Source organism: Marmota monax, unplaced genomic scaffold, assembly GCF_021218885.2.
Source record: "Marmota monax isolate L192 unplaced genomic scaffold, Marmota_monax_Labrador192_F-V1.1 WCK01_AAM20220418_F8-fsc00099, whole genome shotgun sequence".
In the NCBI taxonomy this organism is placed as follows: Eukaryota; Metazoa; Chordata; class Mammalia; order Rodentia; family Sciuridae; genus Marmota; species Marmota monax.
Genome location: NW_026692126.1, coordinates 4,202,751 through 4,227,544, shown reverse-complemented (window position 1 = coordinate 4,227,544; position 24,794 = coordinate 4,202,751). Strand labels below are relative to the sequence as shown.

The following is a 24,794-nucleotide window of genomic DNA, read 5'->3' as shown; positions in this document are numbered from 1 at the left end:
GGCACAATGTTAGGCTTTGCCTATGATTAACTAATTTTTTTTAAACATTTGAGTTAGTCTGGGTCGTCTAGAAAGTAGACACCAAGGTGGATTAGAGGTCCAGAGATTTAACTGGGAGAAATACCAGTAAGGGAAGATAGAGATGGAGCTGGAGAAGGTTGAGAAAAAAGTGGAGGGAAGGAAAGAAGGAAGGAAGAATGAATAGGAGGGGGAGAGAGGGGAGGGAAAGGAAACTGCAGCAAAAGTTTTGCAAGGTCGTCTGAGAGTCCTTAGGCCAAAGCTGATCCCCAGAGGCGTCCCTCCATGTCCAGAACAGGCCTGCTCAGTATCCTCCACCCACCTCTTGGGAACAGCTCATGAGAATGTGGCTTTGACCACAGGCACTGATGGACCTCAGGGTGTAGTCACTGGGATCATCAGCCGGTGATCATGTGCACTCTGCAGAAGGAGACCTAGGAGGCACATTCTCAAGGCCACCCCCACCCCTGAGCTTTGCCTTCCACTGTTATTTTTAATTATTGTTACACACAGTACCTAAGTACTCCTGATCCATTCCCACCTGAGCTGGAACTGTTCTTCTGCAGGGTAGTTGCTGTGAACAGTTTGGCACATACCCCTCCAGACCTTTTTCTATGCCCGTTGTATTTATTTTTAGATGTAGAGAGAGATAATTTATAAAAGAGGATTTTCATTTGCTTTTTATAAATAATACATATTGTTCTGTCACTTATGCTTTTTTTTTTTCCTTTTTCTTTCTTAAAATTGTTTTCAAACCCATTTCACAGCCTTAGACATCCCCTTTGGAACTTTTTAACCATATTTCTTTTGTAGTTACATGATTACGAGGCGTTTTTAAGTAAAAAATTTTTTAACTTTAATTAGGAATCATTAAAGATTATTTAAATATGTAAAGACATGTAATATATAATAAATTTGTATTTTTCCATTAGTAAGTGATATGCATAATTGACGTTAAAGTATTTTTTTTAATGGGCTGGGGGCGTAGCTCAGTGGTAGAGTGCTTGTCTAGCACATCCACAAGGCCGTGAGCTTGATCCCTAGCGTGGCAAAAACAGATGGAAACAAAAATGATTTGATGTCTAACATTTTATAGTTGATTTAGGAACAAAATGTACTAAATGTAATTAATACGTCTAATATAGATTAACGCTACCTTCAGAACTAGATGTTTGGAATTCTTTGCTTTTTGGTACTGGGGATTGAACCTAGGGGCACTTAACCATTGAGTCACATCCTCAGTCTTTTTGTATTTTTGATTTTGGGACAGGGTCTCGCTAAATTGCTGAGGCTGACTTTGAACTCTCAATCCTCCTGCCTCAGCCTCCCAAACTACTGGGATTACAGGTGTGTGTCACTGCACCCAGCTGTTTGGAATTCCTTTGCATGGAAATAGTTATCTTTATAAATTGTTTTATTTGTAAATAAGATGAAAGAGAAGGCTTCATGGGACAATTTGCAGGCTGTCTCGCATGCCCCTGTGGACAGTCTAATTCTCTGTAAATGAAGAGCTAAATTGGACATGATCACCATTCTAGTTCCCCTTCTCAAAGATCACCGGTTTTTGAGAAACTAGAGGCATCTTGATGTGGCTTTTAGAAATCAAATCAGATTAATGCAATTTACAGACGTGATGAAGAGCGTCTGGATGGAAACTGCAGTATCACCATGATTTTTGTGTTCTTCTTTACTTTCCCCTGCTCCAAACAGGGCTCCTTCAGCTTCCCTCCTTGAGTGCATTGTCCACTGTGGGCTGAACTAAGCAGTGTGTGACCGCAGGAATGATGGGGCGAATCCCTGCCGTGCGGCTCTGGGGCACCATGTCAGCAGTGAACTCCCCTGGTCGCCCCCAATCACTGGACACTCTTACAGAATTGACATCTGGAAGCTGCTGTTCTCTCTGTACCCTTTCCTTATCAACATTGTAAAAACGATATGTAAATCAGGAGTTCTTACCATCTCAAATGTTGTAACTACAAAGAACTTAGAACTTCCCAGAAAATGCACCCCCATGCCTGGGCAGCGCCTCGGCTTCCCACTGTCTGCTGCGAAGCACTCAACAGTGCAGGTGTGCCGTGATTGACACACTCAAGTCTGTGGGGTCCTTTCCAACACTAACATGGTGCTATGATGCTGAGTGGAGCCTGAAACACAAGTAGTTAAGTTGGAAGTCGGCAGACTCCAGTGCCACATCCCAATACTGATTGCATTTATCACACAATTTTCTTCTTTTAAGTAAAGACCTGGGATACTGTAAAAGGCTCTATTCCCTTAAACAAACTATTCAATGTCACCGTTGTGTCCTTCCAGATAACTATGACAGAAATAATAATCCCTTCAATAGAGGATTTGCAGACAACCTTGCAGGGGTCTGCAAGACAACAGGTTGGTGATGACTTATCTCAAAAATGGATGGACAACAAACACTTCAGGCAAATCCTCCATAAATATTGTTTCTCTCTGCAGAGCTTTCAAGAGGTATTAATGGCAGTGAGTTTCAGATTATATTTCCCGATAAGAACCTGGGAAGCCACTATTCCAGGGAGCCAGTTAAAAGCAAAACCTAATCAGACGAGATCAGGACCCCAAATGTCCATGTGTGCTAAACAGGTAAAACGGTATCAGCCACAGGGAGGGAAAACCTCTCATCATCTGTATTGTAAAAAGGGCCATTACACCTGGGCTTGGGCTACACCAACCTTCCTTCCATATCCCTTGGAAGAAAGATTTCTACTTAACATTTATGGGTTTTTCCTTTTCCATATGTGTTAGTTATTTCAAAAGAGAAAAACAAAAGAGCAATTTGTCTCTGAAGAAATGAAACACTCATTCAGGTAAGCCCACAACCAACCACTACACAAATGTCAGTGAACTGCATGATCAATTCTGTGATTAGCAGAGGAGAGCTCTGCACCCACATTGATTGTAAAATGCAAATCTGAATGCAGCTAATCTTCACATAAATATAATAGGCCTCACATTGATTTTTTTTACCCTCATGATCATATGAAAAATTAACCATCTAAAGTGATAGTAAAGAAGTAATACAACATTAGTTGATGGTATTCTGTGATAAGTAAAAGATTCATATTGTAGTGTCTAGAGCAACTCTCAGGACACACACACACACACACACACACAGGAGACAGAGCTAAAAACTCAAAAAAGATAAGATGGAAGATTTTAAAATATCTGAATTACTCGAAAGAAGACCAAAATTGAGGAAGAAAGTAACAAATAAGCTAGAATAAATACAAAATAAAGATGGTAGACTTGTGCCCAACCATATAAACACTCCAATTAAAGTGATGATAGAAATGTGGGAGAATGGTATTAGTCCACTATTTAACATCTTTTAAAAAATAGATTTTTTTGGTACCGGGAAAAATTATTGTTAATATATTTTAACACCCATTTGGTTCATGTGTGGTACTCAGTTTCACGTGTGCTACGTGGACACAGAAGGAAAAAATCACTAGGTAATTCTCAACCAAGATTCTGTCAGCAAAGATCCCTCAATAGAGAGCAACCTGGTGTATGTAATCATGCTGAGGCTGCTGCCATCAGTAGAAATGCTTGTTTATTTAACTGAAGCCTGCTACCTTCATCAGAGGACTAGGGTCACAGAATGGTGTGGACTGGACATATCAAAAAGTTTTCCGATCCCCAAAACTAACAGCTCTTGAAAGTTTGAAACAACACTGGGCGCCTCAAATAAATAAAATTTTAAAAAGAAAGATTGAGACATTAGTCACACACAGAGAGCTCAATGAATTTGACATTAGTAAGAAAGCTGATATGATGTATGGATATCTATAGCTAGAGATTTAAACAAACAAATAGTTTCTGGATCTCATGATCAGAACAATATATCAACATTTTTATAGCAAAGCAGGCTGAATTCCTATGAGTAAATCATTCCCACACGGCAGGAGTCTTACATCCTTAATAACAAAAGAGTTTAATTAGAAAGCCCATGAGTTACGATCAGCTCTCCCAGCCTCCACCACCAGGTACCCCAGCTGCATACACAAGTGATGCTCATGTCTCCCTCTCCTTTCCAAGGCACAGGAGTGTCAGGACTGACCGAAGGCTGAGTTCCTCATCGATGAGCACTCCTCAAAGACAGAGCCCTCTGTTACTGTTAACAGGTAACCTAACCCTGATGTGTAAGAGATCCTTTATTAATCAGGAATATTAAAACAGATCCTTCTGAAGGAAATAGATCGATTGTGACATTGGATCATGTGAGCCACTCTGCCATCAACTGGTACCACACTTGGTGAAGAAACAGGATCTGAGAATTCGATTCCAGCACCAGGACACCACCTGGTTTCACACCATCTCAACCAACTCTCAGAGCCAAACCAGCACTGTCTCTCTTGGATTCTTGCCATGACCTCCTGACAGGTTTCTCTGTTATCACCCAGAATCTTACACCACATTCTTAGCACAGTGCTGGAAGAGGCTTTGCAATTGTTGGGGCGCACCATGACACCTCTCTGCACTTTGCTCAGTCTCTCAGAAGCCTGTAGGTTCCCAGGTGGGATTTCCCCCTTCCCCACACCTGTGCTGACCTCACACACTGCGCTCCAGCCTCACCAACCTCCTTGTGCGTTTGTGAACACGAGACACAATGCAGATGGCTCTGCCCTTGTGACTTCAAGTTTCTATTTAAATGTCCCATTTAACAGACTATTTTACCTTTTTTTTTTTTTCCCATACTGGGGATCAAACCCAGAGCCCTCCTCATGCTAGGCAAGTGCTCTACCCTTGAGTGACATCACCAGCCCTTAACTACCTTTTCAAAATTGCAAAGCAGGCCTTCACCCAAGAACCCTCAGACACTCTTCCTTGGATCTACAGTTTACCCATGTGGCAGTTAGCTTTTATTCCAGTACTGGGGGTTGAACCCAGGGACTGCTCTACTACTGAGCTCCATTCTGCCCTTTTTATTTATTCATTTATTTTATTTTGAGCACTCTCTTGCTAAGATGCCCAGGCTAGCCTTGAACTTGTGATCCTGAGTTCCCAGGATTACAGGCATATACTATGGCACCCAGCTAGTTACCATCTTCTGATGGACAAGAATATCTACTATGTTACATAATTTTACTTAAACATCACTTATTTTATTTATTTATTTATTTGTTGGGTTCCTAGTGTCTTCTCACCAGATTGTTAAGACCCACAAGAACAAAGACTTTCATTTATTTTATTTCCAGTGTCTAAAATATGATCGTATTCAATAAGTATGTCGTGAATAAATGAAAAGTGGGTGTTTTCAAAAGGGGTCACGGAAAAACAACCCTAAGTGCTGTGATAACAAGTCTGGGGCCAGGCCCAGCGGTGCATGTTTGATGGACAGCAAGATGCTTAGATGGTAGGTGCTTTTCCACTACCAGTGATACTTTTGCTTGCTAGTGTTAGAGGTGAAAATCATATTCATTCTGTACATGGAGTTATTCTGTCAGGTCATTAAAAAATTCTACTTTTGAGCTGGTGTGGTGGTTGGTGCACACCTGTAATCCCAGCTACTCAGGAGGCTAAAGCAGGAGGTTGGCAAGTGTGAGGCTAGCCTCAGCAACTTAGTGAGACCCTGTCTTAAAACACAAAATAATAACTGGGGATGTGGCTCAGGGGCAAAGCACCCCTGGGTTCAATCCCCAGTATCAAAAATGAAAGAGTCTGGATTTGATCTGAAAGGTAAAGGTGAGTCATGAAAAGATCAGTTAAAAACCCTCCCAATGGTATCAAATGATCCCACCTCATGGCTCCCATGTCCTGTATGGTACCTCCCACTATGTACCAGGATTGGTCTATGAGACCAATAAAGTGGTGGTATATCACTTCCAAGATCAGGAAGATGTTCTGCAGTTTCTATCTTGGTCAATCTCTCTCCCTCCTCCCTCACCGCCTGCCACCTGCCTCACTCACTTTAGGGAAAGCCAGCTGTCATATCACCAGCCAGCCTCGTGGAAAGATCCAGTGGCAAGGAAATGAAACCTCTCGACATTGGCCATGTGAATGAGCTTCAGAACAGATCCTAGAGGCTGAGTCAAGAGAGTTCAGAGACTGTGACCCCACCAATGCCGACTCCCATCTCAGGAGGGGGCCACCCAGCTACATCACTCCACTCAACAGAGCCGAAGCCCAACTCCTGACCCCCAGAAACTCTGGATCTTAACTAGCACTTGTTCTAAGCTGCTGAATTTCAGGACAGTTTTTTACACGGAAATAAATAACTAAAGAAAGCAATCCGAGATAGGAGGTAGGATGACCAATTCACTGTGTTCCAGTTTAAAAAGCAAAGAGATCTTCACCAGGACAGAGTCGGTGGTGACGAGGAAGACGGAGACACTTCAAGGGCTCTCCAGGAGCAGGAGCACCAGGGCAGATACCTCATTGGATGGGGAGTGGAATGAGGCATAGGAATCTGGAAGCTGCTCAGATTTCAGAAACAGCTGTTGGAATAGTCAATGAAGCTGCTGATCAGGGGATGGGACCCCACACGGATTCCTGGTCTCCAACTCCAACCAAGCTCAAGTTGTTCTCTTGGCATTCCTCAGCTACTGCCACACAGCCACTGCTCCACCTAAGGGCCCACAGGCAGCTCGAGGGCCGCCCTCTGTGTCCAGCTCTAACAGAGGTCATCCCTCTCCTTTATGCCCCAAGCATAGTCACACTTCTATAGTACTTTCCTGTGTTCTTCAATTTCTTTCCTTCCTTCCTTCCTTCCTTCCTTCCTTCCTTCCTTCCTTCCTTCCTTTCTTTCTTTCTTTCGTACTAGGGATTTAACCCAGGGATACTTTACCACTGAGCCACATCCATAGCCCTTTTTATTTTATTTTTTTTAGACAGAGTCTCAGATAAGCTGAATAAGACCTCTCTAAGTTGCTGAGTCTGGCCTGGAATTTGTGATCCTGTCTCAGCCTTCCAAGTCACTGGAATTACATGCCTTCCAATCACTGGAATTACCTCCTCACCTGACAGTGTTTTGTGATTTATTGGGGGAAAAAAAAAATATATATATATATATATATATAAACACAAAATAGTAAGGACTGGCAAAGCACCCCTGGGTTCAATTCCCAGTACCAAAAAAAAAAAGAGTCTGGATTTGATCTGAAAGGCAAAGGCAAGTCATGAAAAGATTAGTACTAACAAAAAAAAAAAACTTTAATATGTAATCTTTGTTTTCCTATGTGCATGTGCGTATATACATGTCTATATGCACATGCATATATGATACACACACAGACAAGACATAAAATAAATACATTACAATACTAAGAGGTTATAAGTATTTGAAGTTTTCCATAATAAAATGTTAAGAACTATTTTAACAGGGGTGGTGACATTATAAATGCTTATAATTTTCTTTATAATTTCTGATCATCTAAAATATCTAGAATGACATGGTATAAAATGGCATTTTAAAAGATACTTAATATGAAAAGAAATATAGTAGGTACAGCTAAAGGGAGAGAAGTAGAAATAATTAGCTTGGTTGGTTGGTTCATGGTGGACTGGGGATTGCACACAGGGTCTCGTGCATACTAGATAAGTGCTCTATCACTGAGCTACATCCCAGTCCCAATAATTAGCTATTTGCTTCCTCCTTACCTATATTTTCCTAAATTTTCTACGGTGATCACGTATTATTTTAAAACTGGAAGATGGAAACTATTGAAAAGTGAAACTAATATATAGACATTCGAGGACATTGGTATGTTCTCTGCAGTGGACCCTAGGGCACCTTTTCTCTTGAAAGATGACTGTGGACATCTCTAGTGTATTGTTCTCTCTGTATTTGAATGCTTCTTCCTACATACTAAGCAGTTCAACACTCAGGTTTAAACTTTAAAATCTCTTAGTTAGGTTGGGGACGCTCCTGCTAAGAGTATCTTCTGGGTCACTGGAAGCTCCCATATATGGGGAATGGAACCGGTCTTCCCAGGGCCAGACAAGGTCTCCCACAAAAAGATGAAAGGACAATCCAACCTACTGATTCCTCCAAAACCTGGTTACTGGTATGGGATCCCTAGACATTCTGGGTTTCTTTCCAGCTCCAGCAGCAACACCCCAGCGAGTCAGCAGAAGATCTATAAGGAGTCGATAGGTCACCATGTCCTGACGCCAACTCCTTCCTATTTTTCAAAGGGTCTCAGGAGCTCCTACAATTGGTAACTTATATCTGCACCTTAGAACATGAAATTGCTGTTCCTCCTTCCTGCCTTCTCAGGTTCTGCTCCCCAGGATTAGCCCACGATCCGTCACCCCATCAAGGCCACTGATGCAGTCAGTGACTCTGAGCCACTCACCTGCCAGAGGACTCCATAGGAGGTCCTTCCTCACATCCTTCACTCTCTTGTTCAGGACAGATTCTAACACCATGTGGTCACCTCCTGAAACCACTTCTTCCACTCCAGTTAGGGACTCTTCAGATCCCCTAAGATGACAGGCTTTCCCTGATGATTCATATAGAAGAGAAGAAAAACAAAAACTGTCTTCCTCCCCTCACACACTCAGCACAGATCTCAAATCCTGTAGGGTTTTCCCCACATGTTAAGCAATTCTGCAGTGGACACCAACTGGGAGTTCTACAGTTCAGCTCTCTGACATGGTCAACCTACAGTTAGAGCCAGATCCCCCAAGACTGCCCCCACTTCAGATGCTATTGTGGCTTGGATCCTAAATGTCCCCCAAAGGCTATGCATTGAAGACTTGGTCACCAGCTGATGGCACTACTCGGAGGCAGAAGAACTTTTAGGATGTGTGTCCTAAGGGAAGGAAGTGAGGTCATTAGGGATATGTCCTTAAAGGGGCTATTGGGACCCTGACCCCCACCCTCTCTCTCTCTCTTTCCAGCCACAAGGATATAAGCAGCTTTGCTCCACCAAGCTCTCCCCACCAAGTTTGGCCTCTCTACAGGCCTAAAGCAACAGGGCCAAGCAACCATGGACTAAAACCTCTGAAATAAATATTTCCTCCTATACAGATGCCAATTACATGTAGTAGGTCATCACCTATACTTTGACCAATCAGCTATAAATAGGGGGTTTCATGAGCCTCTCCAAGGATTGGATTAATTTACGAAGCCAGATCCCATCACTCAGAAGGATGCTTAACTTATATTTACCCATGTGTTAAAAAGGATATTACAAAGAATATTACAGATGGACAGCCAGATGAAGTGATTCACAGGGCAAAGCACATGGGAAGGGGGCAGAGTTCCATGCCCTCTCCCTGGGGGCCACCTTCCAGGAACCTCTACATGTTCAGCATCCCAGAAGCTTCTTGTTCTGCCGCAGTCTGGCTGGGCACAAAATCACGAGCCACTCAAGCAGGAACAAACTTTATTTTTGAAACTGCCGCCAATGCCCCGTACGCTCCCGGGAAGATTGCCAACCGACCCATGCAGCGTTCTCCCGGACCCCCACAGGAAGTCCCTCCTCCGGAATTCCCTCCTACCGCACTTCCCCAACCAATGGGAATTCTCCAGGAGTCCCGTAGCAGGCCGAGGTGGACAGCAGGAATCTGATATCCATAAGAATGCAGATCTTAACATAATCATATCATCTCAATAGCTTGCTGGCGTCACCTTTCAACCAAAAATGCCATGCATCATATTACTTGGCTGTGGCTCTTAGCATTGTTCTTTGGGGATTTTTATTAGACATGATCGATTATATGATTGGCCATTGGTAATCACCTCAACCTTTAGTCCTTCTCCCCTCCTAGGAGGTCAGAGGTTAGTTCCCCTGGCACCAGCCTCTCACCCTAAGGCTACCCAGGCCACCCACGTTCCCCAGCCACCAATTACCATATTACCATCCAAAAGCACTTTGGAGATTCCAAGAGTTTTAAGAGCTCTGTGCCAGGAATCTGGGGCAGGGACCAGACATACCTTTATTTTCCTGCCATAATACCACAACTTCCAAGCATGAAGCCCAGCCAGCCTACCTCTGTAGATGTCTCAGGCTGGAAGCAAACAGATTCCCCATGACCATGACCCTTTGAGAATTTGGATGAACATGAATCCTGCATGGATTCCACGAGAAACTGTCTGTGGGGCTGCCTGTCCACCCAGGCTTCTAGGAGTTCTGTGGCTAAGGCCGAGGGTTCTCGCATCCTGGTTAACCAGGTTAGCATGCCACAGAGGGAATTTCTGCACTAGAACTTCCCTGCCAACTTTTCTGCATCTATTTCCTCAGAATCACCAACCACACAACACTCCTGGAGGACCCTCCATGGCAGATGTCCTGACCCATTCAGGGTTCTTGTCCCCTTGTCTTGTCTTGAGCCTGTCCCCTCTGCAAATGTTTTATAACAAACAGAGCTATTATCAACAACGATGTGAAAGAAAAAAAGGGAATTCTTCTAGTTCCTAAACATGTTTTCTTTGTATGGGACAAACGTGGGACAGAGCCAACCCTCCACCCCCCACCCAAGCAACACTAAGAGCAAAGACCATGGTGGGCTCTTCACACCTGCCTGAAGCAAATTATTGTTAATACCAAGTTATAAACCCTTAAAAAAAAAAGAAAGAAAGAAACCTTAATGGAAAAGCTAATAGCTCATTAACTATGCAGAGTGCCACCCCATAAGACACATTCCAGAAGAGGGAGGGCAACTGCATTCATGTGGCCTTTCAGCAACCCAAAGGCTCATGACAAGGATGGTCAATAGCAAACTGTTCGACCCTGGCAGGACAAGCCACTCGCAGTTGTGTGACTTGTCCTGCTCCCTGCATTAGTTCTGGCAAAACTCAGCTTATTTACAGGACATGACTTCCACCCTGAGAGAATGCAGCGCACCTATGGGACACAGGAGGGGAGTGGGCTGCGGCCATGCGCTGGCGATGAGGGACCGTTAGCCTCAGACAGTGGGCACAAAGGCCAGGCCTGTTATCACAAATAAGCTGTTTGCTCACAGTTTGGCCCTATTTCTGCAGACTGTGTACCTAAATGAAAGTACTTATCCACTGGGGCAGAGTTCAAAGCTCAAATGATAAGTGTAGTCCGCTGCTAAAAAGAGGCAAGCTTGGGAAAATACAGGGAAAGAGCAGTTAGATTAACCCCGGGGGCAGGGGGTGGGGAGTCTCAATCCTATAGAAATTATATGGCATTCTTTTATGCCTTCAAAAAAAGGGATTTGTTTTCCAGTACTAGAGACAGAACGCAGGGGCACTTTACCCCTGAGCTACATCCCTAGGCCTTTTATTCATTTATTTTATTTTGAGACAGGCAGGGTCTCCCTAAGTTGCTGAGGATGGCTTTGAACTTGCAATCTTCTTGTCTCAGCCTTCCGAGTGGATTGGATTATAAATGTAATCTCGGTGGCCATCAATTAATTTTAATTCCAAAAGTTCAAAGCCACTCTTTCAGGGAACTAATTAACGGCTAATATTGTCCCCAGAGTGTTCCCCCAGGTTTGTAAGGACAGAGGCGCTCACCAACTACTGCGTGTTCTCTCACTGGTCATTACAGGTGGTGCTGGACTAAGTCCCTTGGGGACAGGTCTGGGAATTCCTGGGTTTAGTATCTTAACAGCACTAGTGGCCCTTCCTCAGACCCTTCCAGAGTTTTAGATATTGCATCCCTGGGGATTTGGCCCACCGAAGTCCCCTTACATTGTGCTCTATAGAAAGGTTGATCCTAAGGTCAAGGGTGTGTTTTACTATAGGTAGGTTCTAGTATTATTCTCATAAGCAATTCTAGAAAAAAGTTCTTGGGGTTTTGGGGTTTTTTTTTTTTTGGAACCCTATATAGTGTGGAATTCCTCATATTCTACCTCATTTTTCTTTTTCTTTTCTTTTCTTTTTTTTTTTTTTTTGGTACTGGGGATTGAACTCAAGGGTACTTGACAACTGAGCCACATCCCCAGCCCGATTTTATATTTTATTTAGAGAAAGGGTCTCATGGAGTTGTTTAGCACCTTGCTTTTGCTGAGGCTGGCTTTGAACTCACGATCCTTCTGCCTCAACCTCCTAAACCTCTGGGATTACAGGCATATGCCACCGTGCCAGGTCCCACCTCATCTTATGGCACAGAATAAGATGAGGTGAGAATATGACGAACAGGTCCTCATTATCACTGGTCCATACACATGATTTTTCTTCAATTTTTTTTATTTAAATTCCCTTTGACCTTCCTACCCACCCTCCTCTCCACCCACCCACAAGCAGCGATCCTAAAGTTTCTGATGTTTGTATTGTTGGTTTGGATATTGCTGTTTTGTATCCATATATTTTTTGCTTTTGCTCAAAATGCTCCTACCAGCTATTTCTTTGGTGCATGTTACAATCCAGTCCTTGTCCATTCGCATTTTTATTGTTCATACATTTTAGCAATATCAGTGGTAGAATCTTTGTGTTCTCTCTTTTTTTTTCTTTTCTTTTTTTCCAGTACTGGGGATTGAACCCAGAACCTAGCAGTGATATACCATTATGCAACATCCCCAGCCCTTAAAAATTTTAAGCCTTTAAATTTTTTTATTTTGAAACAGGGTCTCACCGAGTTGGTAAGGCTAGCCTTGAACTTGCAATCCTCCTGCCTCAGTCTCCCAAAGTCCTGGAGTTACAGGGTTGCACAACTTCACCTGGCTGGTTTATTTGACATTTTTATCATGAGTTTTTTAAGGTTTTTTGTTTGTTTGTTTAGTCTTTGGTAGTCTTTTTGCTTATCTCCCTGCACCCCCAGCAGGTGACCACTGCTAACAGCATGGGGAGGGTCTATACCTTTGCAAGATCATTCGATCCATTGATCCATTAAATAGGTGGACACACATATCCATGAGTGTGAGAAAAAGAAAGATGTAGTTTAATGAATCAGGATTCCTAATCTGATTGTGACAATTTTCTTTTCTTATTTAAGAATATATCATGGCTGGGGATGTGGCTCCAGCGGTAGCGCGCTCGCCTGGCATGCATGCGGCCCGGGTTCGATCCTCAGCACCACATACAAACAAAGATGTTGTGTCCGCCGAGAAATAAAAATAAAATTAAAAAAAAAAGAACATATCATGATCATCTTTTCAAGGCAGTAGATCCAAATCTAATGCTTTTTTTTTTCTGAGGTAGGATCTCCCTGTGTTACCCAGGGTAACCCTGAATTTATGGGCTCATTTGATCTTTCTGCCTCAGTCTCCCAGTAATTGAGGCTACAGGTACACACCAGCACACCCAGCCTTAATGCTCATTCTTCATAGCTGTGTACTATTTAATGAAATAGCTGCTTAACAATTCATCCAATCATTCCCCCCTGATGGGCACTTAGGTTGTGCTTGGTTTTGTTCTGTTTTCCTCACAACAAAGCAGCAGTAAAAAGTTCTGTGCATGAATCCATAAACTCTGGTGCTTTCATTTCTGTAGGATAGATTCCCAGGACTGTTCTTAAATTTTTTTACTTTCATAAATGACATTAGGTTATATGCCACGTTGCATTTCTTTTTTTTTTCCATACACTGTGATTTGGCTATCTATCAATGTTGTCGTTTGCAGACCTCCTCTGTTGGTTCTGACAGCTATGCAGTATCCACAGTGAGCCCCAATTCACTTCACCCATCACAGCGCTAGCACAATGGCCAGGTGTCCTCAACATCTCAAAGTCGCTGCACTTAAAAATAAAGCACCATCAAGTAGAAAATAAATAATTCCAGCTTCTTAAAACTCTCAACAAATTTGATTTTGGAAAATTATTAAGATCAACTATGGAGCTGGGCATGGTGGCACATACCTGTAATCCCACGGACTTGGGAAGCTGAGGCAGGAAGATCATGCGTTCCAGGCCAGCCTTGGACATCTAACAAGACCCTGACTCAAAATAAAAGAAAAATGGTTGGGGATGTAGCAGTTGAATGCCTCTGCATTTAATCCCCAGTGCCACCCAAAAAAACCCCAAAAAGACCAACCTCAAGAAAAAGTGGAGATGGCAGGATTTGATTATGGGGAGCTTGCATCTGTTAGAAATCTACTGTGCCAAGCACTTTATGAAAATCTTATTGATTCTCAACACAAACCTCAGGGGTAATATTTACCCTCTGACCAGATGAGGAAACAGGGACAGACAGGTTTCATGCATTCTTCAAACTAGTGATAGAGACAGGATCAAAGTCAGTCTGCCTGGTTCCAAAGACAGCCCTTCCTGCCACTCCTTATGAACTTCAAACCACATTAATATCTTACTTTTTAGAAAAAGTATCATAAGTAGCATTGAAAACCGGTAGAGAAAGGCATATGAGTATCACAGGATTTTCAATCTACAGTTTCATTCAAGGATTTTGAGAACAGTAAAAATTGATATTCTACCCAACAAAAATTAAGAGTCTTAAATTAATGTTCCCAGAAGCTTTAAAAGACTAACAAACTCATAGAGCTTTTGTGGGAGATGGGAGGGCAAAAGAAGTGAGACTCAGAAGAATTCATGGTTCTGATTCCTCTAGATAGAGCTGGAGGTCAAGCCAGGCATGGTGACCCACACTCATGATTCCCATGAGCAGGGAGGCTGAGGCAGGAGTATTGAAAGTTCAAGGCCAGCCTTGAGACTCTCAGTAACTTCATAAGACCCTGTTTTGAATTAAAAAAATAAAATAAAATAAAAAGAAGGTCTTGGGACATAGCTCAGTGGTAGAGCACCCCGGGTTCAATCTCTGGTACTGAAGAAAAAAAAAATCCCAGTCTGCCTTCATTCTGTGTTCAGCACTCAAACTCTCTCATCAAAACAGAAGTAAAAAGAGAAGACTCCAAGAAGCCTTTGAAAAAAGCCTTAGCAGCAAGCAGGTGCCTGGACTTTTTATGAAGATTAACCACTAGGTGGGGGTGGAGAGGGGGTAAAAAGGGAGAGGACCGGGCTGCCATGTCGGGGAGCAGGGCCCAGTGAGCCTAGAAGGAGCCGGGAACCAGGCTTGCAGGGAACAGGGCACCAGACTAAGAAGCATCATCTTTTCTTTAAGAGCCATCATGAAGTTTTGTCATTTTTCAATTCAGGTTAAATGCACATAGCATTCAATCACTGTAGTGAACAACTCAGTGGCATTTAGTACCTTCACGATGCTGCGCAGATCCCATCTCTCTAGTTCTAAAATACTTCCATCATCCCAACATAAAACCCCACCCTGGTTAAGCAGCTCCTCCATTACCCTACTCCCCAACCCCTGGTCATCACCAATCTGCATTCTGTCTCCGTGGATTTGCTTCATCTGGGTATTTCACATAATGGAATCATACAATCTGTCCTTTTTGTGTCTGGCTTCTTTCACCTGCATGATGGTTTCCAAATTCACACAGCGTCAATCAGTGCTTTAGTCCTTTCTATGACTGAATACTATTCCATTGTATGACTGCACCATTTTTATACCCATTCGCCCACCTTTTCCATTACTACAAAGACTGCTGGTGTACCATTTATGTATATCATGAGTTTTCAAACTGAGTTGTGCTTGAGAAAGACCAGAATGGATTAGAAGAGTTAAAAAGGACAAATCAGTGGCCACTATTAAGCAATGAGGGTCAATGAAGAGGCAACTGTTTGAGGGAGACCTTAGAGGTAGACGGCAGCACGTGCTATGCGATAATTGTGACGGTGGTGCACAGGCAGCAGGTGGAGAAGAAGAGAGCAAGAGGACACTAGGATTTCTACCTTTGCTAGTCGGGTAAGGACAGAGTCGTGAAGGGAGGAGGGGTGAGCTGAGCCTAGATCCGTTAGATCAAGATGCCACTGGCCACCCAGTTGGATATGCAGTAGGCAGTCAGCAATGCCACTTGAGCTGGCACAGCCAAGAAGGAAAGGGGGGTGCAGAGTGGACGGCAGGGAGAATCCCTGGGGAAAACCTCAAAGGAGACCACAGGATCTGGGCCATTACCTGTGCTGCCTGTTCTTCCTGGGATGCTGTTCCCTTCCTCTGAGCTCAGAGGACACCGGAGGGGAGCAGAGAGGTTTTTTTTAAAAGATCCTTCTTACATTCCATAGGCCACAGTGTCAACATAACCGCACTGTCCTGAGAGCACAGGGAGGGAAGGGGCAGGTTTTAATATGAAATCAAAACTCACTACCAGGGCTGAGGGCACAGCTCAGTGGTAGACCGATTGCCTAGCATCGTGTAAGGCCCTGGGTTGGATTCCCAGCATTGCAAAAACTTTTTTTTTTTTTTTTTGTGGGGCTGGGGATAGAACCCAGGACCTTATGCACGGGAGGCAAGCACTCTACCAACTGAGCTATATCCCCAGCCCCACTGCAAAAAACATTTTTTAAATTTCAAAATCAATAACAAATTTCTTGTCCATAAGACAAACATAATTTTAAGTCTTTCAAAGTCCCTCATTTTCTAGCTCAGAAGACTTGAGGCAGGGGCTGGGGATGTGGCTCAAGCGGTAGTGCACTCGCCTGGCATGTATGCAGCCCAGGTTCGATCCTCAGCACCACATACAAACAAAGATGTTGTGTCCACCGAAAACTAAAAAATAAAAAAAATTAAAAGACTTGAGGCAGAGAATGGTTACTCAGTTACTAAATGGCTAATTTAAAATTAGAAATAATAGGCTTGAGCCAAACACAGTGGGGCCTGCCTATAATCCCAGCAGCTCCGGAGGCTGAGGCAGGAGGATAGAGAGTGCAAAAGCTAGCCTTGGCAATTTAGCAAGGACCTAAGCAACTCTGGGAGACCCTGTCTCTAAATAAAATACAAAAAATGGGCTGGGGATGTGGCTTAGTGGTGGAGCGCCTCTAGGTTCAATCCTCAATACCAATAAATAAATAAATATTTTTAAAAACCTAGACTTTTTCATTATATGTGCCACTTCTCAATCCCTTATTTACTTAACAAAGCAAATCATTTTATATATCTTGTATATTTAATAATACTTATTTTAATGCAATAAAGGACAAAGGAAACATACCATTTTTACCAAGAGAAAAGAAAACTAGATTTGTTCTAAGTTCAATTCCTAGACAAATAAATTTAATTAGTTCATTCAAATAGCATACATTATCTACATCCCCTAATTAAATATCTAAGCTCTGTAGGAGACAGATAAATTTCAAAAAATAATGGTTGTCCTCAACGAGCCTTGGAAAAGAAATAACATAAGTAATTACAAGACAGTACGCCATGCACACGATAGGAATTTAAGCAAAACAGGATCTGGATACAGAGAGAAATCATGTGGGCTGGGGGCTCTGGGGCTTTGTACAGCAAGAGTCATGCTGAGCCCAGCTGTTGAGAGTGGAAAGGACTCAACAGATGGGTGTGAAGCAGATGCAGGTTTCACTGTTTGGACATAAAGCATCGGGTTTAGAGAATCTCCAGCTGAACATTTTGTGAATTCACCCCGTGAAGAAGGAAAAGGCTAGGATGACAAACTGAGACCAAAGTAAAAAGGAACTAAAATGGCAAGTTAAGAAATGTGGATTTAGTGCACATGCATTAAACCTTGCTAGATGTTTATATGCCACTATCGTCAAGAAGGTGGTTTCTCGTACTTAGCAGACACTTAGAAAGCTTTCTCCTTTTTTTTTTTTTTGGTGGTAAGGGGATTGAACCCAGGTGGGCTCCTTCTCCCTCCCCACCTCTCTGTCTCTCTCTGAGTCACATCCCCAGCCCTTTTTATTTATTTTGATACAGCATCTTGCTAAATTGCCAAGTCTGGCCTTGAATTTGCCAACCTCCTGCCTCAGCCTCCCAAGTCTCTGAGATCACAGGTGTGTGCCATCTCACCCAGCAGCACTTAGAAATCCTAATCCCTGGATTACCACTTATTTAGAAAAGTAAGTTAGCTATTAAGGCTCTCTCATCCTCATTTAAGTAGTATAGTCCTCATCACGTCTGTGTAACTGGAAAAATGGCAGACTTACACGCACCCACTTTTAAGTATGCCCAAATCACTCACTGTGAGAATTGAGACCTGATTGTGGAAAAGTTCATCAACCTGAAATTGCCTGTGCGTAAAGCCGCAAAGTATAGCTGGGCACAAGAAAAGTGAGGGCTGAAATACCCCCAGGTTCTGTGCAGACTGCTGTGTGATCGGACGGGAGCTGGGTCAGAGCAAATGCTCATGTGTCCAACTCACCTGGGCCTGAGCGGTGGGACGTACTCAGGGGGAGCGCCTTTTCCTGCATCACTCAAAGGTGCCCTGTTTTCAGCAGAGCCCCTGCCTGCCCCTCTCCTGGTTTAAACTGGGACACCATCCTGTGTGCTGCAAGTTTCCGACATGTGCCTCTCTGCATTAGCAAAGGCCTTGTGTTAAACCGTTTTTGTGTCACCGAGACCAAAATACCTGACAACAACTTAGAGGAAGAAGTTGTTTGGGGCTCATGGTTTGAGAGGACTCAGTCTGCATTGCTCTGGGCCCAGGGTGAGGCTGAGCATCATAGCAGAAGGCAGAGCAGGGGGAACTGCTTACTTCCTGGCAGGCAGGAAGCAGAGAGAAGAAAGGGCATCAGGGAAGACCCACCCTTCCAGGGCGCATCCCCGTGACCCCCCTCCTCAGCCACACCCCACCTGCCTACAGTTACCATCCAGTTAGTCCATCCAAACTAGGATGGACTGATTAGATTACAGCTCTCCAATCACTTCGCTTCCCACAGTCATGCACTAACAGGAGCTTTGGGGACACCTCATATCCAAACCATTGCAGGCCTTTTTCACCCACTGAAGGTATTCAACCACATTTTTTAAAAATATTTTTTAGTTGCCAATGGATTTTTCACTTTATTTGATTATTCATATGTGGTGCTGAGAATCGAACCCAGGGCCTCACACATGCTAGGCAAGCGCTCTACCACTGAGCCACAACCCCAGTCCTCAACATTTTTTTAAAATATTCTTTTAGTTGCAGTTGGTACAATACCTTTATTTATCTATTTATTTGCTTATATGTGGTGCTGAGGATCAAACCCAGTACCTCACACGTGCAAGGCAAGTGCTCTACCACTGAGCCCCAGCCCCAGCAACCCCAACAATATTTTTGATTGATGGAACCAGAGGCTAGACCACAGTTAATGAGAGGGTCATTTTCATCATCTTGTACTTTTCGTTGAAGGTACCAAGAAACCCTCAACGAAAATAACACGGAACACCTGGAAGCCTCGCTTCATTTGTCCAGGGACGATTTCTCCCCCACCAGGACACCACACCAAGCCATGATTCTTTGCATAATGAAAACATCAACACCTTTTATATGTTCAGTTTAAACAATTTATTTGTTATTATAAACTGCTTTTAATTTTTTTATTACTTAGTGAATAATAAATTTGCATCACCAACAATGAGATAAGTATTCTCAAGAAACAGCCAAGAGGAAGACTCAGTATTCAAGCACTTACACATTTTTTTAATGAGCCAATAAAAATGTAAGATGTTTATTATGATTCATGTTTACAATCAGAAAGCTTGATAATGTACCACAGGCCACTGGCTCTCATTCTTCTAGATCCTAACAGCAAGCAGCAGAGTAGAAATCAGAGGAGGGCTTGTTCCTTAGCCGTTCTGCCGATCTCAGCGTATGAACATTGCCAGTGCAATGCCATTCTGTTTTAAGGCTAGAGGTAAAAAGAGGGGCACTGAGCCCCAGTACGGGCAGAAGAAGAAAAAAGGAGGCACAGGTTGCGATGTTGTATCAGAAGCACGTAGGAACTGACCAGCCTTCACTTTGTTTCACAAGATCAACCTTATTATCTGACTAGTAAAATGACTCTGCATTCTAAATAAATTAAATCTGTGACATATTCCACTATGGGTATAAACAATGACATGGTTTGCTAAATTATTATTGATCTCTGTGGGCAGAAGAGCCCTATCAGGAGGAGGCAGGCCCTGAGCCTTACCACTCAGAACCTCAGGCAGCAGTACTTCTGTTTTCTCCACTCTCAACTCCTAGACCTGGTTAGCTAAGTCGGACCCCACTCACGGTATTTCCAGTCAAGTGGGACAATGAAGCCTGTTCTTTTTTCTGAATCATTTCCTCTGAGTTTATCCCCCTTTGCTCCATTCCATGAACTCGATTCTGTGAAACTGCTTCACCTCCTGAGTTGGACAAGACCAGGAAACATGCCTCAGCAATACCAAAGTTCCAATTTCCAAAAGTAAGCGATAGTGTAAGGGAATCCTCCGCTGAGCTTCCAAAAATAGAAGTCACAGGTCATAAGAAAAATGCTTTCACAGGTGTCCATAGTAATCAATTTACTCCCCAACTCTGTTAAAGACGAACTTCATGGCCAAAGAAAACACTCACAAATTGTTTGAAAGGCCGCATGCATTTAAAAAGTCAACAAATACGATCATCTTCAAAATCACAACATTACAAATTTAACATCTGACTGCTACCTGAAAATTATTTGGTCAGAGGTAGAGTGTCATGAATCAAAAACATTGTCAGGTTTATTTGCAAAATGAGAGGAGACTGCATTAGATGGTGTCTTAGACTGCTCAGGTGGCTATAGGAAATGTCATAGACCAAGGGACCGAAACAGACAGATGTGTAAGATGGAAGTCATGACCCTCTTCCTAGTATGCAAATGGCAGCTTTCCTGCTGCATTCTCACATAGCAGGGAGAGACATTCTCTCTCACATAAAGGACTCTACTGTCATGAAGGCTCCACCTCATGACCTAATTACCTTCCAAAGGCCACCCCCAAATACCATAACCCTGAGATGAGGTCTTCCACATAAGAATTATGGGGACACACATTCCGTCTACAGCAGAGAGAAAAGCTTTACATTTTGCCACGGGCAAGTCTAGGATCAGAAGTTTGGGACTTCTAAGATCCTGATGGACTCAGATTACTAAAAACTACTACCTGTAGGCTTGTTCGTCTTGGACTAAAAATATCCTCCATGCCAAGTAACTGGAAAAGAAATAAATCTTCTCAATATTACCTATAATGATGCTTCCCTTATAAATACTATATCAAACTTAGTGGCTTTGCCAAGAAATAGGGAAAAATGGGACATTCCAGAACCTTTGAGCCATAAAAAACCTCAATACAACACATATTTGGTATGACCCCATGGTCAGTCACACACAAAGTAAAGTTATTTTGTTCTTAAAAGGTACAGAGTAAACCTGACAAAAAAAGAATGCTAAATGACACAGGAATGTAAATACACTTCTTCAAAAGGAAAGCAATAGAGATCAAGCTAGGAAATGGTCCATCTATACTTAAAACAGTACTTATTTGTTATTGTTCATTTCTTTTTTTCTTTTTTATTGGTCCATTGTAAGTATATATAATAGTGGAATTTGTGATGGCATATTTGAACAGGTACATAATATAACAATATAATTCAGTCAATTTCATTCCCCAGTAACTCCCCTTTAATAAACTACAGTATTCGATATATTAATAAAAACACAATGAAAAACTTAGATTTCCTGGCTAGGCACAGTAGCATATGCATGTAATTTCTAGCTATTCAGAAGGCTCAGGCAGGAGGAACCAGCCTGGGCAATTTAGCAAGATCCTGTCTCAAAATAAAATAAAAAAGGTCTGGAGCTTGGGGATGCACCTTAGTGATAGAGCACCCCTGGATTCAATCCCCAGTATCATCAAAAAAAAAAAAACACCTTAGATGTCCAGCTCCTGGTTATTAACTAATAAGTGCTCTAGTTTGGACTTCGTCATAGTAAAAAAGAAAAAGGGGAGGGGCTAGAGGTGTAGCTCCATGGTAAAGCACCTGTTTAGCATATGCAAGGTCCTGGGTTGGATCCCCAGCACCACAAAAAGAAAAGAAAGCTAAAGAATATAATTCTTTCCATAAGGACTTTTCTCTGCTGCAGCCTACAGTGCCACCATTTCTCAGGCTGCTTAAACCACCAGCCCCTTGAGCTTCATGACACCACTGAGTCCTACCACTTTTGTCTCCCAAATTCCATCTGACATAAGAGGGTATTGACTATTAGACACTCCATTTTCTTATACACTTCCAATAAAGGAAAAGGGTCATCAAATCTAAGCCTTATCCAAATCTCAGAGATGAAAATATAAAACATGCCAGTCGAGATGGCACATGCTTGTGTTGCCAGCTATTCAGGAAGCTGATGCTGGAAGACGGCAAGTTCAAGGCCAGCCTGGGCAACTCAGCAAGACCCTGTCTCAAAGTAAAAAGGACTAGGGATGTAGCTCAGAAGTACAGCACTTGCTTAGTATGTGTCAGGCCCTGGATTCAATCCCCAGTGCCACAAAAAACAAAGAGAAAAAAATGATACATACACAGATAGATAGATAGATATAGGTATAGATAGATAGATATGGATATGGATATATGCAATATACATATGGATATATACATATATGTGAAGCACATCTATATTTCAATGTAATACAGTATATCTTAATCTTAAATCCTTCCACTCCCAGTGTCACCACCCCGTCAGACTCTCTTCATATGTCACGTAAGGCTCAGGAATCACTGTCTAACTAGTGTCCTTTACACTTGACCTCTCTATCTATTCTCTTCTCCACTATCAAAATGACAATTTCACAACTGATGATTTTCACAACACATTTCTGATCATACAATACGAATTTGATCATTGTTGGCTTCAAAGTCTTCATTGGCTTCCTGAGGCCTTAGAATAAAGGTCTAATTGCTTAGGGGGGCGTGCCAGCCCCTAAATGCACTGACTGCTGTCATCTGCTCAGTCTCATCGCTCAGCACCTTCTCAGTCAATTGCTCAGCCACAGCTGACCCTTCTCAATTCTCCATTTAGAATGCTCTGGCCCACTGCTCAACCATTCTTGCCCTGCTTCCTCTAGGAGCTCACCTCGCTTTCCTTTACCTGGCTCTCTCCCCCCTATCCACCAGTCCAGCTTGTATGTAAAGCCAGCCCTGCCCACCCACTCTCCCCTAGGAACAGGCATAATCCCTACTATGTGCTCCCATAGCACTCTGCACTTTGTCTGCAGGAAGTAGAGAGCACTTTGCCTGCAGAGCACTTTGCAAACCTGAAATGCTTTACTTCATTATTAGCTTAACTGTTGCCTTTCCAACTGGAAGTTCTATACCAACAGGGATTAATTGTAATCAGAACTAGTTCCATTTTCTAACATAGTATTTGGCACATATACATGAAGGTACACCATAATCGTCACTGATTAAAAAGAAAGAAAGAAAGAAAAATCTTGGATGATAGCTAATGCAATTGTCCCAATGTCTGACAGAAATTAGTACTTTAAGGTGAGTGGTTCTCAAAGTGTGGTCCCTGGAATATAATTTGCTGATAGACCAAGGCCTAAATCATATGCTCCACACCCTGATTTGGGGGACTGGCATCAGAATTCACCTGAATCACATGAGTTAAGAATGGGGGGCTGGGGCTGGGGCTCAGTGTCAGAGCACTTACCTAGCATGTGTGAGGCACTTGGGTTTGAGTCTCAGCACCCTGTATAATTAAACAAAATAAAATCCATTGACAACTACTACATATATATATATATATATATATATATATATATATATATATATATATTTTTTTTTTTTCTTTTTTAATGGGAGAGGGTCAGGGTACAGTGGCATACACCTGTTATGCCACTAACTGGGGAAGCTGAGAGAGGCAGACCACAAGTTCAAGGCCAACTTAGTAAGTTAGCAAGACCCTCAGCAATTTAGGGAGACCCTGTCTCAAAATTAAAATTAAAAAATAAAAAATAAATAGGAAACTGGGGATGTGGTCCAGTGATAAAGCATAAAAGTGCCTCTGGGTTCAATTCCCAGTATCAAAAAAAAAAATAAAAAGGAAAGAGGGGAGTGCCCCAGAAAGAATTTGGAGTACAATTAGCAAATATACAGAAAAAACAAAGGATAATCACTTACTACGTAAGCACATTGTTTTCTTACCCAGACAGAAAATAAATTCTGGGTTTGGCACACCAGAGACAACACTACCTGGATGATACACAACTGAATGTGGCGTGCTTCTTTAATGAGATTGATGGACCAAGTGAAGTTTCCATACTGAACACAAATACCTTAGATCACAAATACACTGGCAAGCAGAACTTCATAACAGATGTTCATACATTTTGGAGCAAAAGCTAAAATCCCTACTAAACATGGAAGATGTCTAGCTACACAAGCATCAAAAGAACGGAGTAGCCAGGCACAGTGGTACGCACACCTATACCAGCACCACACCCCTATACCAGCGGCTCAGGAGGCTGAGAAGGAGAATGGAGAGTTCAAAGCCAGCCTCAGCAACTTGGTGAGGTCCTAAGCAACTTAGCAAGACCCTGTCTCTAAATAAAATATAAAAAGGGGCTGGGGATGTGGCTCAGCAGTTAAGCACCCCTGAGTTCCATTCCTGATACCAAAAAAAAAAAAAAAAAGAATTGAGTAACAAAGAAGGCAGGCTCTGAAGGCTGGCTATCTGGATTTAAATACCAGATCCAGTTCCACATACTGCTATGGAGGACTCTCAAATTATAGTGAGAAGTGAGAAAATCAAGCTGAGTATTGAATAAGAAGCACAATGTGCTACCTTGCTGTTAAAGAGGGAAAAGAAAGAATCTACATCTGCATTTATGCATTTATAAGTGTACAAAGAAACTCTGGAAACAGTAACAATGGTTATAGTACATATGTTTCAGGAGGCAGTGAATAGCTGCCAAGGTCACAGAGATTTTCTTTTTTCATTATTATTTTGATTTTGAACCTCATGAATGCATCACTTGTTCAAAACGAGAAATTACTTTTTAAAGGAATGAGAGGTAAATAGACACTTCCCAGATATTGCTGATTATTTCAAGAATCCGTGTTTCACCTATAAAATGAGAACAAT

General features: G+C 42.5%; 1 long non-coding RNA gene across 3 annotated transcripts in view; it reads right to left on the bottom strand.

The window, feature by feature from the left end:
* LOC124106836 (uncharacterized) overlaps positions 1–24,794 on the bottom strand; it is a 31,726-nt gene that overhangs the window by 2,481 nt on the left and 4,451 nt on the right. For 2 of the 3 annotated variants that reach the window (XR_009228781.1, XR_009228782.1), the window contains 4 exons: positions 15,883–16,017; positions 13,758–13,834; positions 8,343–8,489; positions 1,975–2,162 (listed from right to left, as the gene is read on the bottom strand). This is a non-coding gene — a long non-coding RNA (uncharacterized LOC124106836). The remainder of the gene's footprint in view (positions 1–1,974; positions 2,163–8,342; positions 8,490–13,757; positions 13,835–15,882; positions 16,018–24,794) is intronic. The other variant, XR_009228783.1, reaches the window with a different exon arrangement.